General features: G+C 40.1%; 1 protein-coding gene across 3 annotated transcripts in view; it reads right to left on the reverse strand.

Annotated features, from left to right (window-relative positions):
- The window catches only part of st3gal1l2 (ST3 beta-galactoside alpha-2,3-sialyltransferase 1, like 2), a 70433-nt gene extending 50177 nt beyond the window's left edge, over positions 1–20256 (reverse strand). Inside the window, exons 1-2 of one of the 3 annotated variants that reach the window (XM_062409959.1) lie at positions 19995–20256; positions 998–1073 (exon numbers count right to left, since the gene is read on the reverse strand). The gene's annotated coding sequence lies outside the window, so the exon portion shown is untranslated. The remainder of the gene's footprint in view (positions 1–997; positions 1074–19994) is intronic. The other 2 variants (XM_062409954.1, XM_062409956.1) reach the window with 2 other exon arrangements.
- Positions 20257–21048: the final 792 nt, after the last annotated feature.

The raw sequence follows: 21048 nt of genomic DNA on the forward strand, positions 1-21048 counted from the left end.
CTGAGGGGCAGCTGGGCAATGGCATTGTACACCAGGGGGACGAGCCTCAGGGCAAACTGACCCGGTTGATCAAGGAGAAATGATCCAGTGTAGAGTCACTTTGTGGATTTCCCAAACACTCAGAAAATCAATGTTAACCTAATGAAGGACCGACACTTTCTCTCTTTACCCGACTACCCTAATATGACTAAGCATTTCTTTTTAAATTGCTTACTTTCTCCTGGTCTTGATTAGTCATTATTAAATACAATTTTGATTGATTACCAGTAAAAACTTGACAAAGGAGTAACCTCAAATCTCTAAAACATGAAAACGTTTCTAACTATGAAAAGAAAAGCATAGAGTCAGGGGAAGGTTGGATTTAGTGTTTTTGTCCTTTCAGACCTTCAGATCAATCACATAAGAAACAAACTCAATGAATTGATCACAGGTCAATTCCCACTAATCCAAAACTGTTTGTGTAAATGCAGTAAAGCGATCAATACAGCTTGCTTGCACAATGGAGCTGTTCGATATCTCTGTTTACACAGCAGTTTTCTTTAGTAACGGCATATCAGTACACATTTAGATTTCTTCTAATAAAACAATGCAATCAAGCTCTTAAAAATAATATGTGTAGCCTCTGTGTTTTATATCCTCTATAGCAGTGGTTCTGAAATTGGGGTACGCGTACCCCTGGGGTACTTGAAGGTACTCCAGATTACGTGAGATTTTTTTTTTATATATTTAAAATTAGCATCCATTCAAAAATCCTCCTCCAGACAAAACAAGAAAGTCATGTTGGTAAGCCACCTGAGTTTTTTTAAGAGGTAACTTTCGAATTCAGGTCATCTCAAGACACGATGCGAAAAGCCTCCCCGAAGCAAAGGGAAACAAGCTACCAGTCACTTATCAGGAAGAACTCCTGGAAGTGTCATCTGACCGCGACCTCCCGATAAAGATTGCCACATCCACACTCACACAGTTTTGGGTGTGTGTGAAGCAGGAGCACCCTCACCTGGGACAGAAAGCTTTGGAGCAGTTACTGCCCTTTGCCTCCACACATTTATGTGACGCCTCCTTCTCTGCAACGACTGTGATCAAAACAAAGCAGAAAAACAGGCTGTCTTTAGTTATTTTTATATCATTTTATTTCCAAATCGTTCAAGAGAGACCACTACAAAGGAGCAATGTTATGGACATTGATGAAGTTTTAAACTTGAAAGTGTCTAGTTACAAGGTTTATTAAAATCAGACACTAATGGCAAAGCACTGTTTATTACATCTTTCTTTCAACCAAAAATGCTTGCGCTGAATAAGGGGTACTCGGCTGAATTTTTTTTTTCAAGGGGGTACATCACTGAAAAAAGGTCGAGAACCACTGCTCTATAGCAGCGGTCTCCAACCTTTTCGAGCCCAAGATCACTTTTTACATCCAACCGCAAACTGACATATCCACCCCTGTCATCTTCCAAGGAACCCATTCAGGAGGGTCATATATTATTATTGGTTTGCATTTTGGCTTTATCTATTCATGATCACATTAATATCCATTCATATTTAAAGCATCTGTTTAGTGCACAATATTTGGCTTCAGTTCAACACTGCGGCAAAATGTTTTTTTACATGGCCTTTGACTTGAATATGTCCATAAATGTGACTATTTCCTCATGTGAAAGTAGTCCATTGTACTCAAATTAATACAAATACTATAGTGTGAAGCCATGCATATTCTGCTCCTGCAAATATTTCACAATAAAATCTCCTAGTTAAAGAATAGAATGGATTCCATCAACAGAAACTCTAGGGTGCTTTTATTTTATTTTCCATTATTTTGAAACGCCTACTAAAAATTTGCAACCACTTATCAAACATAAGTGGTTGCAAATTACATCATTTCAACAGATAAACATTAAAACTCAGCTGAAAGATAATTGTTTCTGTTTATTCTTCTGTAAACATGATGTTTATCTGTCTATGACACAAACGTATTAACAACACTTCCAGAGCCAGTTTCAAAGTAAAAGCACTCCTGTGTTTCACTTTCTGAATCCACTCATCTGTTCTAAGGTTCTACTCCATCAGAAAGACGGTCAGACAGCGGCTCTTATTCCTTCGCAGGCTGCGGAAGCTCCACATGGACTCCAGGATTCTCTGCAATTTCTACAGATGCACCATAGAGAGCATCCTGACTGGCTGCATCACCGCCTGGTATGGCAGCTGCACCGCCCTGATCGTAAGGCTTTACAGAGGGTGGTGAAGTCTGCCCAGCACATCACCAGGACAGCGCTACCATTCATAGAGGACCTCTACACCCAGAGGTCCTCTTGCCTGCTGCCATCTGGCCGACGGTACCGCAGCATCCGAGCCCCCACCACCAGGCTCAGTGACAGTTTCATCCCCCAGGCCATAAGACTTTTAAACTCCTCTGAACTGCAATAACTCCATCAAACTAGCACCGTGACATATTTGCACTTCTGTTGTTTTATTTTCTCCTCAGCTGTTCATATATATTTAGATATACATACATTATTTCCTATTTTTGATATTCTATTTTATACTATTTCTCTTATTTTATTGTATAGGTTGTAATTACTTGAGCATTGTTAGAAGAGAGCCTGAGACTCAAGCATTTCACTGCCAGCGACTGCTTAATGTTATTGTTGTGCATTTGACAATAAAAAAATCTTGAATCTTGAATCTTGAATCTAATGGGCCTGTGATTATTGTAGACAGACCATAAGATGTCCATCTTCTTTCGTTAGTATACCACTATTTACTTTAGTACATAAACCGACTTGTTTTGAAGGCAATGCAGAGGATAAACCAACAGCGGACACGCTGCTGTGTAAACAACCGACACACAGCCTGATCTGCGGCGAAACGGCAGCCAGTGAGTCCAGAGAGTTCAGGGATCGACTGTGAAGAGTGCGAGATCAACCGGTAGATCGACGGGTTGGCGACCACTGCTCTATGGTATAAAAAACTCTTTAGGATCTGGTGTCCACCAGATGTGTTTTCTTTTTCATCAGTGCTCTCTTTATCCCCAAGTCCATTTTTGCCAGAGCACCTGATGTATCTGAAGTCAATATATATCAAAATGTATATATTAAGTACTAATGCTAATATGTAATGACACCTGGCATGAAATGAAACATGTTTTTTCCTGTATGTGCATATGTCATCTAGCCAAGATTCTTCACAAAAGATTAATTCAGATACAAAATAAAGATATTTAGTTGAATACAGTAATTGAAACAAGTTAAGTATAATAACAAAGTATCTGTTACCATATTATTAATGAATCATAGCAAATGTATTTTGATGCACTTGTAAAATGCAAAATGATAGAACGTGACTGAAGATGTTACTTCCGAATGATACTTCAGAAACTCTGCCAAAAGATCCTTGATCCTTGCAACTGTCATGGTGTTTTTCACCACAGTGGAGTTTGTAGGACCCAAATGCAGATGACAGCAGCAAAGAAAAAAAAGTTTAATAAAATACACAGACTTACAGCCAGTGGAAGGCAAGTACACAGACTAAAATTCCAAAACGCCAAAAACCTCTTAAAGGAAAAATAACAAAGTAGACGAAGGATGGTGAGCGAGACTAAAACACTATACGAGAAACATGAACAGACAAACTGACCAAGACAGAGGGAAACATAGAGGGAAGTTATTGGGTCAAGGACACGCTTGCAAAGAAGTTTAAAAATAAAACAGGAAACAAAGAACTCAGAGTGGACACAGATAAGCAAACACAGAAGACAAACCCAGAACTCCAAACAAAAGAAAAACAAGAAAAACAAGGTAAACGTCTTTGACATTAAAAAGCACATACAACAAGGTCACATAAAGGGAGAATCATAACAAAACAGATGGAGTGTTAATCCATTGTTATAGATAAGTCGAAATTATTAACTTAAGCTTGTAAAAAAATGGTGCATGCAAATTCAAGCAAGCTACCCCTGTTATTCCATATTCAACCAGCTACTGGCTGTGAACATACATTGGTCGACCCCCTTCAAGACTCAGCTAATGAAACCCAGAGCTGTTTCTGACAATTGTTTACTGAGTGGATCTGTTGATATATGATTCAGACTCAATGAGAGGACTCAATACTGGCCTAGAACTTTTACAAAACTGAAATAGATTTGTAAAATGAAAGATCAAAATCTTTCATTTTATCATCCATAAGTGTGGGGACATTTCACACTGATCTGAATAAAATGAATCTCCACATTCAAATTTCACTAAATTGAGCTGGTGCAACAAATCCCGGGATGACACGAAGAACATTTTACTTTTACCCACAGATGGCGGACGATCAGCGAGCGGCACAATGTGATTTGCCAGCGAGTCACTTCAGCCCATGTGGAGTGAATGAATGTTTCCGCCTACACTGTTCTCCTTCCTTAAATCCCCCACTCGGCTGAGATCGACTACTTTGCATACATGTCAAACCACAAGTCAAATAAATGTATTTCAGTCTGTAGCAACAAGAAAATGTGCCAACTGAACACTTTTTCCTTTTCCTGGCTGACCTATGGGACTGTGCGCAGAGGTTACAGGATATATTTTCACTTATTATTCCTCCTGAGCCTTTTTAGTGGCAGACAAATCTCTCATGAAATGGGGTGGGGGGTTGTCAGGACAGGGCTACTACCTAAAAGGTTACACATCTAAATATTACATGTGCTTTTTACACATTTCTGTCTCGCACACTTCATCCACTCAACAAAATTATTCATGATTGACAGTGAGAGAGTTCATGTTGCTTGGTAATTTTTGTCTCCTCTGAAATGTCCTGAATTGACTTCTTGTCCTTTATAATTTAAAAGTGCTCGGCCATAGACTGTGCCATGGTGCCTACATAAAGAATTTTTTTTCTACCTTAACTTTAACCAATATTGACATTACAGCTCTCACATTGTTTGTATTACAAACTAAATTGAGCTAATAATTATTCTGAAATGAAACACATGAATATTAAACACTGGGTTAATAACTGGGTTAATAATAACAACTGTAAATTGTCTTGTTAGTCTTTAAATAGCCCAAACCCTTGAGACACCGACTTGCTAAATGTCATTCAAAATCCATTTATCCGAATAACATCCAACACACAGCAGGCTGTCACATTTTGAATTACTCCTCTCCAAACATGATGTAAGTAGACAAATAGACAAGAAAATAAATAGATAAATAAGTCACCTGTGACTGTGACTCAATTCTGCTTTTTCGACTATTTCTGGTTCTCATTAAACGGACAAAAGCGCACATTTCCAGAGGATTAGCGCTGCTCTAATCCCCCAAGATAATTACCTGTGCAGCAAATGTCCCACACACCTCAGAGCGGCTGTAATTTAGCTGCAGCACAGAAAATGGTCCCAGTTCTAACTCTGTGCTAACCAGGCTTATAGCAACATACAAATAACAAATTAACAAACCAGACGTTCAAACAAGTCTATGTTCAGCATGTAATTATGAATACTCCTGTGTTAAAGGTCTAAGTTTGTTGGCATTTGATCATCTTGATTATTTACAAATTCAGTTAAGGATTACACCATGTGAGAACAATGTCAACTGAAATCTGCGCATTCCTAAAACTAGATTTTGACATCAGGCTCTGACTGAAACTGGATTCTTGAGGCCAACTCCAATATAACTTAAATCTGATGACGATACATTGGCCAACGTTTCCTTTTTAAGCAGCATTTAGCTAAATAGATATTTAGCATATTAACAGTGGAAATTGGGATTTAGTGAGCACGGATATAGTGATCAACCATTTATATGGATCAAAAAGCTTAGGACTTAATCATTCCTATACAAAAGCTGTTTAAATAATTTGGTTATAGTGATCAAGTAGTCTGTGTTCAATTGGTACTTTTGATACATGTTTGGACCTTAAAAAAGTTATTTTTACAGTGTTTACAGGCTCTGTCAGCAATTTACTGCTCCTCTGCGTCTCTATCATTCGCGCTGTGCACTGTCAACCGCATCACGCCAAACCGAGCGCCCCATCATCTCTTCCTGCTCTCCCTACATTGACTAGGTTTATCAATCAATCATCACTCAAATTTTATTTGTTTAGCCCATATTCACAAGTCACATTTGTCTCCTGGGGCTTTAACACGATGTGACATCCTCTGCCCTTAAGGACATATTAAACAAATATTCTTTTTACAAACTATGTTGTTTTTAACCAGTCTGAATTTACACTTATGTCCGATCACACTGTTTGTGTCTGTGTTGGTGTGTGTCTTCGTACGAGTGGGAGGGGCTGATGAATGTGCGCGTGGCTCTGAAAGAAAATTTCACTCATTCCAAGGTCTAGCGTGTAAGATTTAGGTGAAAGGGATCTATTGGCTGATGTTTTAAATAGTGTGTTACATATAAACTGTATGAATTGTGGTTTTCTAGGCCCTTTATATTTAATTACTTCATATTTACATCGGGAGCTGGTCCTCTCTACAGAGGCCGCCATGTTTTTTACAGTTGTCCGAACTTGACAAACTAAACACGTTTAGAGGTTTATTGACAACTGAAGGTCACCACATGTTCTCTTTCATGTTTTGAAGGGGAGGATGAGGTTAGGGGTATTCAGCTGCAACGTGTGTGTGTGTATCTGTGTGCGTGATTGTACAGTATATGAAATCTTTAGGCATATTTGGACATGAGGATGGCCCTGCATACAAATCAATTCAAATTAATCTCTTCAATAGATTTCCTGGGATTCCATTGAATAGATTTCAAGAAATCTTGCTCAGGGACATAAATGTGAATCCGTTGGTGGCACCAAAGGAAAAATCAGGAACAATGAATGACATAACAGGATTTTTTATACAAATTCTGTCTCGGAGATGTGGATTAGCCCCGCTTTGTGGTGAACATGGAGCAACCACAATTTCGGTCGACTCACCGTTTTCTACGACTATAGTATACGTTGCAAGGTTGTCATTGGTATAATGACACAGATGTTGACGTGTAACACAACAACAGCCTGTTGCTATTGTGTTGTTTCTTCTAAAGTGCAACAACAATCTTTTGTTTTGTTAACTCTACAGTTGGGAGAATCGATGAGAGTTACTCAGGTTTGGGGTTTGTTTATATTCTGTCCTGTAGGGAGACTCCATTTTTATTTTTATTCATCACTCTTTCTTCTGACTGTAGGGGGCGCTTTTTTACATAAAGCTTACATAATCTACCTTTCAGATGAACTGGGGATTTCTGAAGATTTCTTACAGCAACAAAATATCAGCTCAAGGAGCATGTCTTATCCTCTGGTGAAGACAGGCCTAATATTTAGCAGGAAATGTTTTTTTTTTCATTTTCTTTCAGCAATCTTTGTTTGGCATGCCCTACCTTCCTGGAGCTCATATACTGTGAGTAAACGTATGCCTCGGTGTACTCTAAATAGGTAGAGTGCTTCGAAAGTTTGTTGGGGGCTGTGAAGGCTCCAGCAGGAACCCTCTGAGGCTACTCTCCAGTTGTTTGAAGAATAGTTCTGCTTACCCTCCACTCACATAAACTTTTAATAAAGCGCCACACGGCAACAGAAATACTTATTAAATATATATTTTACAGTTTTTTTGTTTGGGTTTTCAGCCCCACAAGGCCTTGGCTTCATACTGATACATCCTGCTGAGTGACAATCTCACATTAAATTTGTACGTCCTCTGTGTTTTAGGCCTTGTCAGAATCCTATCTCTCTAAAACATTAACTACACTGATGCATATTGTGAGTTTGTAGAGAAAGGGAAAAAACTGGATTCTGCATCTGGAAAAATGGGATAATTTGAAAATGGGTTAATTTGAGTTTATAGCACCGACTGACAACACTCTAATGTGCAGCCGTGCACATCTCATACAACCGATCAATAAGTAGTCATAGGAAACAGACCACCTCCAATGGGCTTATATCATGTTGCAGTATTTGCGGTCAGGCCTGGAAAATAATTTCCTTGTGATATGAGAGATTCTGATGTGTTGAATCTGTTCATTGTTTAAACAGTTGGTAACAAACATTTCTTTTTTTAGTTTCCCTTTATAAATGGTAACCAGTTGTTTTTCTAGTTACTCTGAATAAGCTTTCTCTGAAATTAAAGATGAATTGAATCTTGATTAATGTTTCTTGCGCTTGCGTCTTGCATCAATATCCACTGTGTTGATTACACTGATTAGCAACACTTCATATTCATGTTTTTAATTGGGCTTTAATGCATTGAAAAATGGACACGGGTGATTCAAAACGCAGAATCTGAAAGTAGGCACATGGATCATTATTAATCTTGTCAAAAGGACAGGTTTTCGTGATAACAAAAAAAAAAAAAAAAATCTCTCTCAGAAGGAGCAGAAGAACAATATCTTCAAAATGGGAACACAGTCTTCCATGTCCGACCTTTCCAGCTGCTCCAACCTTTTGAATTTGAATTTGAATTTGCTGTGCTGTGACACTTTCAACCTCATTCAAATTTGCACCACCACGCAAAGTCCTTGTCCAGTAAACTAAAAAATATTCTAGGCAGTCTGAGACAAAAAGACTCAAGGATTCCCTGTAGCTTTCAATCATACCTCAAGGTATATATACGCTAGATGCATTCAGCCACTTGTCAGGATGATGGATGTGTTGACGTGTGAGGTCGGTTATGATTATGTGCATGTGTTGAGATTGTTTTGTAACATTCACTAGTTCCAACGCAAGATGCTTGTTGTAGTTGTTATAGTCCTCCCTATTGATTAGGATTTTAAGTTTTAAAGAATACAGATAAAAGCACATTATATGCATTCAATGCTTTTCATTATCCACAGTCAATTCATGAGCATGACACTTCTCAAAGATGTTCTCTACTTAAACTCTAATAAAATACACAAATGCAGGGCTGATTCCATCACTGTCAATATAGGAATTGGTACTGGTACAACTCAGGAAACAGCAGTTACCCTCAGGTCATGTTTAAATTATATAAGAATATGTCTTTCATGAGAGCTAAAGTGAGAATATCAGCGCTGCTCGGTTGAGAAAAGCTCTGTTGGATAAACTACAACATATTAAGTCTGCACAGCGTATTTGGATGCACTAAGGAGGCAACAGAAGCAATAAATCAAGTTCATTCAAATTTGTAAGTAGCAGTGTGAGATCGTCAGGGGTGGATACAGAAGATCACTAGCCACTGGAGATAAGGGGAAACTCAGTAATGGTGGTATTATCCTTTATGCTGATTACTGGCAGCCTATGAGATGGATTGGTCTAATGTGCCAAAGAGACGGTGGTTTAACTTGCACAATGAGAAAGTTGTTGTTCAGTCTTTCAGTCTTTCTTAGTAAAGTTTTCTTTATTTCTTAAGACTCAGGTCATGTGATTAGCAGGAGGTTGGGGGATCTGTCTGTTTCATTTCCTTCAGCGGCTTTGATAGCTGCCTCTGTGACACTGCAGCCTCGCAGGCCCGACGTCAGCCGTTTGATCAATGGAATTGAAAACTACACAGTTTGAAAGCCACACGGGCGCCACTTTGTGCTTCCATTTGTGAGAAATGAGATGACGTCCGTCACACTGTGCGGCTCAGTGGGCGAGTCCGGCAGCAAGCAGTGAATCAAAGGCTCAGGAACACGTCCAGCTGCAAATTCACCTGCTCCCTCGCTGGAATCAAGTTATATAACTGAGAGTGAATTTAAAACACAGGGTTGTTGTCCACATGTTGACATCATATGGATAACTTGCAAGATCAATGTTAGAGAACATACCAACACACTGTTTACCAAGTCACATGTGTTAAAAAAATCAAAATTTTGTTGACTTCAAAATATTACTGTTGATGTGTAAAGCCAGAAATAGACTACTACCTGAAAACCTACAGACGTTGTTGACATCAATATAGAGGCAAAGGGATGGCAATCTGTATTAATGTTATGTTATTTATTGGAAAGTGGCAGGAAATATTATGTTTGTTCTTCTTCCTGCTCCTTTTTTTTAGAAATGTAATGTCTGTCAGATGTTGTTATTTTTCGTCTGCACCGAAATAAACAAACTAAACTAAACATCTCGTCTGTATACCACATAACACATACTCGACAGCCTCTACATAAACACTTAAGTTAAAAGGAAAAGGCCCCAAACCAATTAGTCTTCAATATTAAATATTAACATCCAAAGTCCAGTAAAGGTTTAGAGAAATGCTTATTAAGTTGTCATTAGTTACCTCATAGAGCACCAATGAAATCCTGCCTGCAGTAAGTATTAAAATACAAGGAAGAAAGGAAAGAGGGTAGAGAGTAAGCTGGCACAAATTAAAAGGGAATACAAATAATATTGTATTTTTCAGTAGTACAATCCTTGGTAGAATCTACGTTTTACCATGTAGATGTCCTTTATGTGATTTTGATGAAGGTAATAATAAATAATTAAAATGAGCTCAATGTTAAATATCTACAGAGACATCCACAGCAGTGAAATGCCCTGTGCACATTAATGTAGCAGTGATAATAATCCTACTTTTAACGTGTGGAATGGGTCCTTTTACTTAAATAAAGAATCTGAATATTTCTTCCACCACTGTTAACAGGGAGGAAAACATTCATTTGAAATGTAGGCCTTTAGATATCATGTAATAAAGATGCCTGGCGGTGTTTAACGGGAACTGAGTGCACTTCCTAAGCATCAACCTCGAACTCTCCAGTATATTAATAAAAACCTTAAATATTCACACTTTTCTTTAGTATATTTACATTCGCTAGTATTCCATAATCCAGCAAAGTAACACTGTAATTTACAATATTACTGATGGTCAAAAATACTGTTATTGAAACCATGACCTCATACAACTTAAATATGCTGGTTTTTTTAGCCAAAGATTAAAAGGAGGTTGGATTTCCAAGTCCATTAATACAGCCTGAAACACAATGGAAAGGGTAATTACAGGCTGGAGGTGGGGGGGGCGAAGAGGCCAGAGGCGATATTAGACACAGTGCGTATAACTCAGTGCGGAGTCTTGCCGCTCTGTGGATAGGACTGCTCATTTGCATGTTGCAGGGTTTCTGGGGGTGTGTGGTCAGGTGGCAAGACAGACTCCATTTTCTCCCTAAATATTACACCTAGTTCCTCTTATAGGAGGATGCCATTAGTGTTTCAGGACGATGTGGAAGATGGTCTTAGGGTCTGACAACATTGGAGTTGTTACTTGTTTTGGTCTTTATTCCCAAGAGATTTGATGGCAAACACAGAGGAACCTCACCAAATACAAGAACTAGTCTATAAGAAGATTGCACGGCTTCACACTGCATATTTAGTGAGACACTGTTAATTATTTATTATTCTTTATTAATACAATTAATAGTCATCTCTCAGGCTCGTGTTCTTCCATGAAGCCTCTGTTCATTGGACCCAGTCTTTGAAATGCTGTGAAAAATGAAGTAACAGAGAACAAGGACACACAAGGCCAAACACACCATAACACTGGACTGTTCAACAGTGCTGCAAAGAGCAGCTGATTGAATGACCCCTTGTTCAAAGTGTCTTCTGCAGACAGTTCAATTCCTCCTTATAACCCAGGGGACACTGTGATGGAAAAGCCATCGAATAAATAGATGAGCAAACAAACAATCAGCGAGACACGTTCTAAAAAAGCTTGTGTCACAAAATGAATGAGTAATAGTCACCGCTCTATAACCATAGCCTAAATTACCCAGGTATTCTTCTGTTACTGCACTGCTGCTGCATCATGCCACAGGGCTGAACAGGCACTCTGGTTGGGGAAGAAGGGAGATAAATGGCTCCAAATAACAATAAAAATATTTTTTTTTACTGGGGAAAAACCAGCTGCCCCTTGGAGCATAAAACACAATGCTCAAGTCCAAAAGAAGGATTACAAATTTCAAAGGACAAGAGCCAATTCAAAGGGAAGACATTTATCCTGGACTTATCCTGGAGTGTGCATCGAGAGATCTCTCAGACTAAAGTGAGGAATCAGGGACAACTCTCAGCTTCAGGTGCACTCAGAAGATAGAAACGTACCAAAAAAAGGCTTATCCAATCAAAGAGAGTTGGGTGTTCATTACTGCATAACCAAACAGTTTGCTTCTTTCTTTTTTAATCCATTGTCAGGAATTAGCAGCCTCTCTTGCTCAATACATCACTACGTCCAAATGATAATGGAATCAACTTTGATTTAAGAGGTTTTCATTTCAGCCTTCAAGGCAAAGAAAACTAGAAAATTAGACACAGCCTGCAGACGTCTGATATATCCACACAGAGGCTAGCCAGATGTACTTCCAATACTGATTACAGCATTACTGAAGACAGCAATTATTCAAAACCATTAGGGAAGCCAACTAGTGTGTGTGGTGGTCTGATGAAGTCTCACACCAATTCTGATGGGTTCCAAGGACTGTCTTTAGAAGTCTTGGCACATTACCCAACTGGACTTTGCACAGAAACATTGTTGAGTCAATTATTCAGCTGTCAGGCCGTACTGAGTAGTTTGGAGGATAAACTCTGAGGTTTTGTTTTGGAAAGATCTGAAACTAACTGGCTCAATTTGAACGTGTGCATAGGATGTATGCAGAGATGTATCCAGATGTTTATACAAAAGTTTTGGGAAAGGCACTTAAAGTACTTTCAAGGATGGATATGAAAACACATTTATATAAATCTAAGTTTGTGGACTAAAGCAGCTTTAATTGATATTTTCCTATTAACTGATCACATGACCATATATGTATGAAAGGGGTCACTGGTAGTAAATATTAACAAGAAAATATTATCAGCCTTCATTTCATCTTAGATTTTGGGTTCACTCTCACTACCGTCATCATCATCAGCAGCCACTTTTACAACTGTTTTCAACGAAAATCTATTAATGCCAACTTAATGCTATCTGCTCAGCATCAAGCATGACTTAGTGATTAACTAACACAGTTGAAAATGTTAAAGTGTCAATGTTAGCATGTTCCTACTGCATCCAAGTGGTCAACAAATATAATGTATTAGAGCATCACCGGACACATGTATGCATTACCTTAAAGCTTGACTGTGGGCGCATCCAACGCTTGGTGCCGTCCCTACTGTCATAATGACAACAATTAGTATCATGCTTTGGCCACACAACATAGCCAGCTTTCAAGCTAAGGTGCCTGACTAGCTATCAATACAACGCTAAAGAAAAGTACAAAGGATATAGAAACAATACAGGATATGAAAAGTACACTTTATGTAAAATCCACAACCTGATGAAAACACACCAGATTGGCCATCTGCTGCCTCTGATTTCACATTAACGTGATTTGATTGGCAAGCGCCTGCACTTGAGTGTTTGTTGGAACACGATTCGGCTGGTTCTTCCATCGCCGCATGGAAAGTAACGCAAATGCGCCACAACACAACAACGCATCACAATGTAGCGAACCTGCAAGGCAGTTTGGTAATGCGTGACATCATCAAAGTGAATGAGTAGCATTTCAGTTGATGTGTCCAACACACACAAATCCAGCATTTACAAAGCTTGATTCAGGATGTGGTTAGCATAGCTTTGCTTGACACAGTGGAGGAAAGCAGTGCTCTTTCTAAAATGGTAAAACAAATACATTGTTTTATCCTCTGTAATCTGGATATGAACGAGGAACGTGATTTTGGGAATCAAATACTGCGCTATACAAGAATGATGGTAGCCTATCAAATCGGGCAACCCCCCCAGTGACTGCAAGACCTTAGCGTCAGTCTTGCACAATGACAATCCAGCCGTACTTCACCTCCCGACAAACAGTAGTTCCTGCAATTAACTCAAACCTGCAAATTTGTTGCAATATTTCTCTTTGTCTGCAGTTTTAAACATCACAGTCTGTTTATAGGTTGTGATGGAAATTCAGTTTGGGATTTGAAATAATGAAATTCTCACACTGCATTCACAAAAAGCCTGAACTTATACAAAATTTCATAAGACATAATATGAAAAAAAGAAGCCATGAAAGACATGAGATCATCATCTGTGTCTTATCTGCTGTGTCTGTCCGTGTGCGGTACCAGTTAGAAGAAAAACATCTCCAAATAAGGGTTCCATCCTGTCAGGCAGACAGTATCACAGCAGTGAGACACCTAGTCAGAGGATTTCCACTTCCTTAGACAGTGATCAGTGGAATTTTCCATAACAGGGTCCTAGGGGGAACTCCCAAAAATTACATAAAGTTGCAAAAAATATTTTATGGCACCACAGGGAGCTGATAGCTGCATGAAATGTGATACACTTCTGCTTTGGTTGGTTCAAAAATCTACAAGTTTGAAAATGAAAAAATGTTTATCTCTGGGTAAAGTTAAAAACAAGTAATCTTAGTAAGTTTAGTTTCTGTCCATTCCTAGGTCAGGCAGTGTTATACATTAGGAGTGCAGTGCTACGTCAGTGGAGTGCTCTTTGGATGCACTGACCTCTTATCTTACATAAAGCCAATACATGTTTTGGAAATTGTATAAATACGATGTATTCATTTGAAATAAATAATATGATATATACAATAATATTATTATTTTTGTATTCTTTAACAGAACTCCAACACTTATTTAAAATCGATTTTTTACATTTGCATAGCATGTAAAGTATCACGTACCATAATGCATTAGGGTCATAATATTAAAGAAAAATTATTCAGATTCAGACACATTAAGTCGCTATAGAATAAAAATAAAGCCATACATGAGTAGAATGTCGTAATTTATTGTAAATACTGTATATAATGTAATGTAATATTTGTGTAATATTAGGACTTATTTCTTGTCATATTACAACTTCATTCTTGTAATTTCCTGACTTCATTTTTTGTTAAATTACTATTTGATCTCATTGAATCTCATATCCCCCCCCCCCTAAGTGGCACTAATACGCACATTTTCCCTCCACTCGTCACGTTTATATTAATATAAGCAGCTCATCATCAGGCGGAATCTTAAATATGGCTTGTCTCAGGTGTTCTATGCTCTGGCTGTTGAGCAAAGAGGAGTATTTACATTTCTCCTTCTTTATTAGTCCTGCAGTGACCTCCAGAGCAAAGTTAAGCTACACTCAGTAGCTGCCCAGTTATGGAGAAGTGCGCTCCAAAGAACGGACGCACTGTTTTCCATAGTATGTTTAATTAATGATCCATTATTAATGATGGCAGCAGCGGAGCGTTAGGGGAAGTAATGATTCCACTGGCAGTAATTAAAGCAGTGAAAGGACTGTTTATTTTGATTAGTCTGTATAAGCCACTGGTTTTATTACATGTCTATTATTCTTTATATCCTTAATTGACATTTTGACATTTGTATCTTAATTTATTTATATTATTGTTGCTGCCAATGGCCACATATAGAGAGTTTGTACACACAGTACACACTGTGAGGTATACATGTATATGGCTATAGTCTTCACTGTGGATCCATCTTGACTCACTGGCTGTGGTTGCACTGCAGAGCAGCTGTGTGTCACTTGTCGTTATTCACACTGACAGTGTGTCTGCTACTGGCGGCGGAGCTGCTGGTTTACTTATTGCATCTCCTTCAATACAAGGCTGATTATGTTCTAAACTAAATGGCAGGACTCTAAGGTATGAAGAAGTGCATCTTCCGGTCTAATGATAACAATCAAAGCTCGCTAGAACAAATTAATTTATTCAGAGAGTGAAACGCTGGAGTGCTTTTACTGAATATTCAGAGCTTCTTACTGTAAAGTACTGGTATTTCTTTGAGTACACAGAACTACTTTTAAATAAGGAAATAATCATATTTGTTGCCATATTCAAGACAAAGCCTGTCTAAAAACATTGTGCTGCAGTAAAAGAACTGTGCAGAACAAATTGTTTAACTGAGAAGCTAAATCTTGTTGATTGAACAGATGTTGTTAACATGAATTGATAATAATGTGAATATTGTGCATTTAATAGATGGTTCAGGGTGGTAGAACTCGGCTGACATTAGGAATTAAAAAATGATCTTGGGCTTGATAAGGTCGGTGACCACAGGTAATATGGTTTATCAAGCATATGGTTGAAATTACAAGAAACATGCTGCCAAAGCTCTGGGCTAAAACATACACACACTCACACACACACACGCACGCACACAAACAAACGCAGGTCCTGGTAAAACTAATTGACAGCAACAAATCTCACACACATCCAGAACATCCTATTCTCTGCTCTACAACACAATCACACTCTGCCTTAGGGCTGCCAGCACCACACAGTTACAAAGCGTTTTTTAAAGCGCTCCTCTCTGCTTTGCCCGTCAAGATGTGGTACACCAACTCAGTCCGCTTTACATTTCAAACTCCCATTGTGATTAAAGAACAATGGGATCTCACATTCGGGAGTTTGTGTGAACCTCTGATGCAGGAGCTGCGAGACAAAACAGACCTATTGACTCTGTGGATCGAAAAAAAAACAAAGGTCTTTTGTCCTCATGAGCACAGAGATGCAAGGCACATTTAATCTGAGGTTTGTTTGTGTTGTTTGTGTAACACATAGTGATTGAATTGTTTTTGGACCTGTTAGTCAAGGTTTACGAGGGTGATGGATAGTAATGGACCACTTAATGGGTCGACCAAATAATCAGGCTGTTCTCTGGCGTTTTGAGATAATGGGCCGTCTGTGAATCTATGGATTCTGTTATGAGGTGAACATCTGAATCGATTTTTACATTCAGCCATCACATATAGACTCAATTAAATGATTGTCCCACCATCTCCAATTTACTGAAACAAACACTTCACATTTTTCCAGTTTCAGCTGTTGGTCACATTAACGGAATCAACATTGATGTGCTGCCACCCCATACGGTTTTAGAAATCCCAAACAAAGGGTTGTGATGAACGACGGTGTGTGTATCAAAAGGCTTGTTTAGCCACGTAGCATGAAATAACCTTTTTACTGCTGCTTTTGCTGCAACTTTGCAAAGTGGCCAGCGTGTCGCACGCACTCCAGTCTCTTCTCGTTTCCTCCTTCTCTCTCCCTTTCTCTCCCCTTCTCGCTCACGCTGTCTGTCTTCTTCTAAGAGGCCATACCCACATTATGCCAAGGCCGCCGGTTTGGCCGGGAGCACCTGGTGAGTTAAAGGCTAGGCCAGGTGGTACACAGCTTTGACTGCCAATTAGAGTGGCGACCATCCGAGAGCTGCCCGAGATAACTTCTAATTAACAATGGACCTCGGAGGCATAACAATTAGCCTTTCCTTCAAATAAATCCACAGAAAGGATGCAGCCAAGCCCACTGACAAGATCATATTTCCCTGCACCGCTGCCAAATAATACCCTGTTCAAGACAACAAGAAAAACTGCAAGCAGAAACAGTAATCCCGTGCAAAGACTTATCAAGTGAGGGCGGACGTTGGACATACATATTGTATAGGTGAGTCTATTTAAGTAAAGAATGAAGGCACTTCTCCCTGACAAGGTCACAGACGCGGCACGCCTGTCACCATGACTGCGAGGAGAGTAAAAGGTACAGGCGATGATTTACATTGATGAAGACAATGAAGGAGTGACGCACGCAGACAGCATCCCCGATTGTGTCGGATAATGATTAGGGCGGCAAAGGGGCAATTTGTGGATGCTGTTTCGAAAACAAAAAGTCAAGGACAATGCCTTTGTCCATCAAAGTGGATAAAACTATTTGAGAAGAGCTCCAAGGGACATTGTGATGAGGAGACCATGTAGCTAGCATTAAACTGCACAGCACAGCAGAGTGTGGTTTCATGCATCCAGCCCAACTCAGAATGTCTTCCCGTCCTCTGCACCTGTCAACAAGGATCAACAAACATGCGGTTGCCCATGAAAGCCACACGGTACGCTGACAAGCCTAATTGCACGAGTGATGTGTAAAGTCTTGACGCGGCCGATTGCACTGGGGGAAGATTACGACGGCAATCAAGGCTTTATTTGCACACATTTGTGTTTGACATGTCATTTTAGCAATCATCTGCGATAACCTCCCAACTTGGGATAATACTCGCCTACAGTAAATGTCCTGTATCCTCCATTTAGAGATCTGTTCAGGATTGAGAAATAAAAAAAAAGAATGGTGCTGAGGTGTTTCTTGGAAAAAAGCCAGGACTGTAAAGTGGAAACAGAGGGCAAATCAAAAAGCCAGGGAGAAGTCCAAGGGGAATATTATTCAGGAAGAAGTCAGTGTGTGAACTACCCGAGAGGCCTGAGCAGAAGACACCAACTATTAGTGAATAACACGTGGACATGCTGCAGAGACATGGCTGCGCTGGAAACGGGCGCTGCCACGGTCTTGGACGCAGACCCTCTTGCAAGGCCGTGTACTTGAAGGGTCTGCCTGGGTCTGCGGTGAGCCACAGGGATCCTCTGTCTGGAGTCTGATCGGCGGATCTCAATAATTGATTACAGTAAAGCCTGCGCTGACTTCACTCAGCCTTCACGCCACGGAGAGGCAAGCCAATGAGTGGAGGAACTACCTCGCAATGAGAGCGATCTTGAGACCGTAAGCCGGATATGTCAGAGAAACTCTCCAAAAACTTTTTGGTGGGAACGAGGTGTTCGAGGAACAACGAAACCAAAGCACGACTGCAGTTTCATCAGATTGTTTTCCTTGCAGCAGGTCTTCCTTCGGTTGGCAGCTGGTGAGAGATCTCAGCGACTCATTGAGCAATCACACAGATCTTTTAAATTATAAAGACATACATAATAATAATCCTTACAATTTCAATAGGGACACCCACTGTCAGTGCTCGGGCCCGAATTATAGAGGAACAATAATGAAGCATATTCAGTGTAATTTAATAAAAATGTTTAGGCTATAGAATCTTTAGCCTTTAACCCAGGTAGGGTTAAAGTAAAGTTTTCACTCTTCACCATAGACTGTTAATAAGCAGCTCTGCACACGACTTGCAGCGCACAAACATTCAAAAGGGACAATAGAACTGTTTTAGAAGGACTCTCACTAATGACAAGGAATAATTCGGAGGTAGCTCCGGAGCATTAACACAGGGGAACGGAACAGAACATTCCAAACAGGCAGGTTTAGAACAGGAACTGCACAAATAAAATAATAAACAGATGAGGGGGCCTCCTCCACGTTATCAGGAAGATTCACGTTTCTCTAAACACAGCTCCTCCAATGCTATCGAGTGTAACACATGGCAATTGCTTATGACAACTACAATTTCCAGATGTGACAGGGTTCCTTAATAATGGATGCCACCTAAGCACCCTGCCACCCTCCTCTCTAAATACTGCAGCGACTTCCCCCAAGGTCACGCCATCCAATCAGATGGGAGACTTGATGAGGAAGTGGCCGAGCTAATGTATTCCACTTGCTTATTATTTATAATGGCGAGGAGAGGAAATTGATCAGCACGCCGCAGACAACCTAGTAAAGGACATTTCTCACAAAGCATACAACAGAGTGGGACCATCACAGAAACCCACAGCCCCTTATGTCTGTTAGCTCATACTGGGACACTAATGGTGAAACATGGTTTTCATGGTTCCAGCATATTAAAAAGGATTTCAGTCAGAGGAGCACAGACATCTCCCCCACTCTGCACATCTGCTCCACATTCAACAGTTGCTCTGGCTGTGTCCGCAACTGAACATACAGTACCACACCACCACCAAACAGTCTCAAGTCAAGAAAATCTAAACCAGCCCTCTGAAGGATGAATCTGCTATTTCTCTCTCAACGTGACACAACAGAAGAGGCTGCTGAGAGCATGTGAGAAATAGGGAGAAGGCACCGACAGTCGCATATTCATTCCTTGAAAGCAGGAGTATGAATTTTGAAATTGATTACAATCCCTGACAACTATACTCCAGTATGTGCCGGTGTGATTTAAACGTGAAAGCAAAACACTTTTGGGTAATTCTTTTGCAGAAGAAAGTTCCAGTGCAACACCTGGTCAGCAGCACCGTGGCACTTTCATCCATGCATGTGAGCCACTCTGAGATCAAAAAGCTACAGTTGGAATATATAGGTGCAACTGGGGCGGTGGACGGGGTCAAATGCACGCGTAAGTGTCTCGGTACTCACCTCCAGTCAGGTCGAGCCCGGACTGCGCGTCAAGTCCCGGTGTCTCCGTGCGGTGCAGCGGCGGCTCCACGGAGAAAGGAACGAACGGCGAACAAATGATCAGAGCTGGAAGGCTCCGATTAAAAGGTGGAAACAAGCCCCGAAACCGGCCAAGCTCACACCGCCGCGGAACACGCACATACACCCGTGCGTTTTTCCCTTTTTGTGCAAAGGAGGAGGAGGATGGGAACAGTTTCCTCGCATAGTAGCCTTCACCGTTACTTCCTTCCAGGGAGCGAGGGGCATGCTCTTTACGCACACACGCACGAACACACACGAACGCACACATGCGCTCTCTCTCTCTCTCTCTCTCTCTCTCTCTCTCTCTCTCTCTCTCTCTCTCTCTCTCTCTCTCTCTCTCTCTCTCTCTCTCTCTCTCTCTCTCTCTCTCTCTCCCTCTCTCCCTCTCTCTCACACACACACACACACACACACACACTTACATTTACATTTCATGCGTAACCAGGTCCTGCTGTTAGTCCTCAGCTCTCCCGGAGGAACATGATCAATATGTTATAATACAATAATAATCAACGTCTGTCACCCGTTTCTTCTCCTGCAACTGTCCTATATTATTACGACCCCCCTTGGGCCTTAAAGCATTTCTAGATTTTCACATGTCTTCTTAAACATGCCCTTTTCAGCTTCTTCCATATGGCAAAATACCATGAGTGCTCTTTAATTTCTTTTTGAAGGACAATCTCAGCTCTGTCTTGGGCTCAAATCTGACTTTGATTTACCAATGTCAAGTATCTAAACAATTCATCCACATCAGTAAAGGTTAATTACGAAAAAACGTGTTTCAATTTGTCAGCTTTAGGGCCAAAAATTCTCTCGATAAATGTTCTCTACATGACTACCATGGGATCTACATATGTCTGTATGTGTATTGTTCGTGGTTCAGGGAAGTGCAGAGTAGAGTCTTCTAACTTCACCGTGCTCCATAGACTGTAAATAATAAGCTCTTCACACAAGCAATAAAAAGTGAGAATATAACTCCCTACAGTGTACAGCG

This window comes from Platichthys flesus, chromosome 17 (assembly GCF_949316205.1).
Source record: "Platichthys flesus chromosome 17, fPlaFle2.1, whole genome shotgun sequence".
NCBI lineage: Eukaryota > Metazoa > Chordata > Actinopteri > Pleuronectiformes > Pleuronectidae > Platichthys > Platichthys flesus.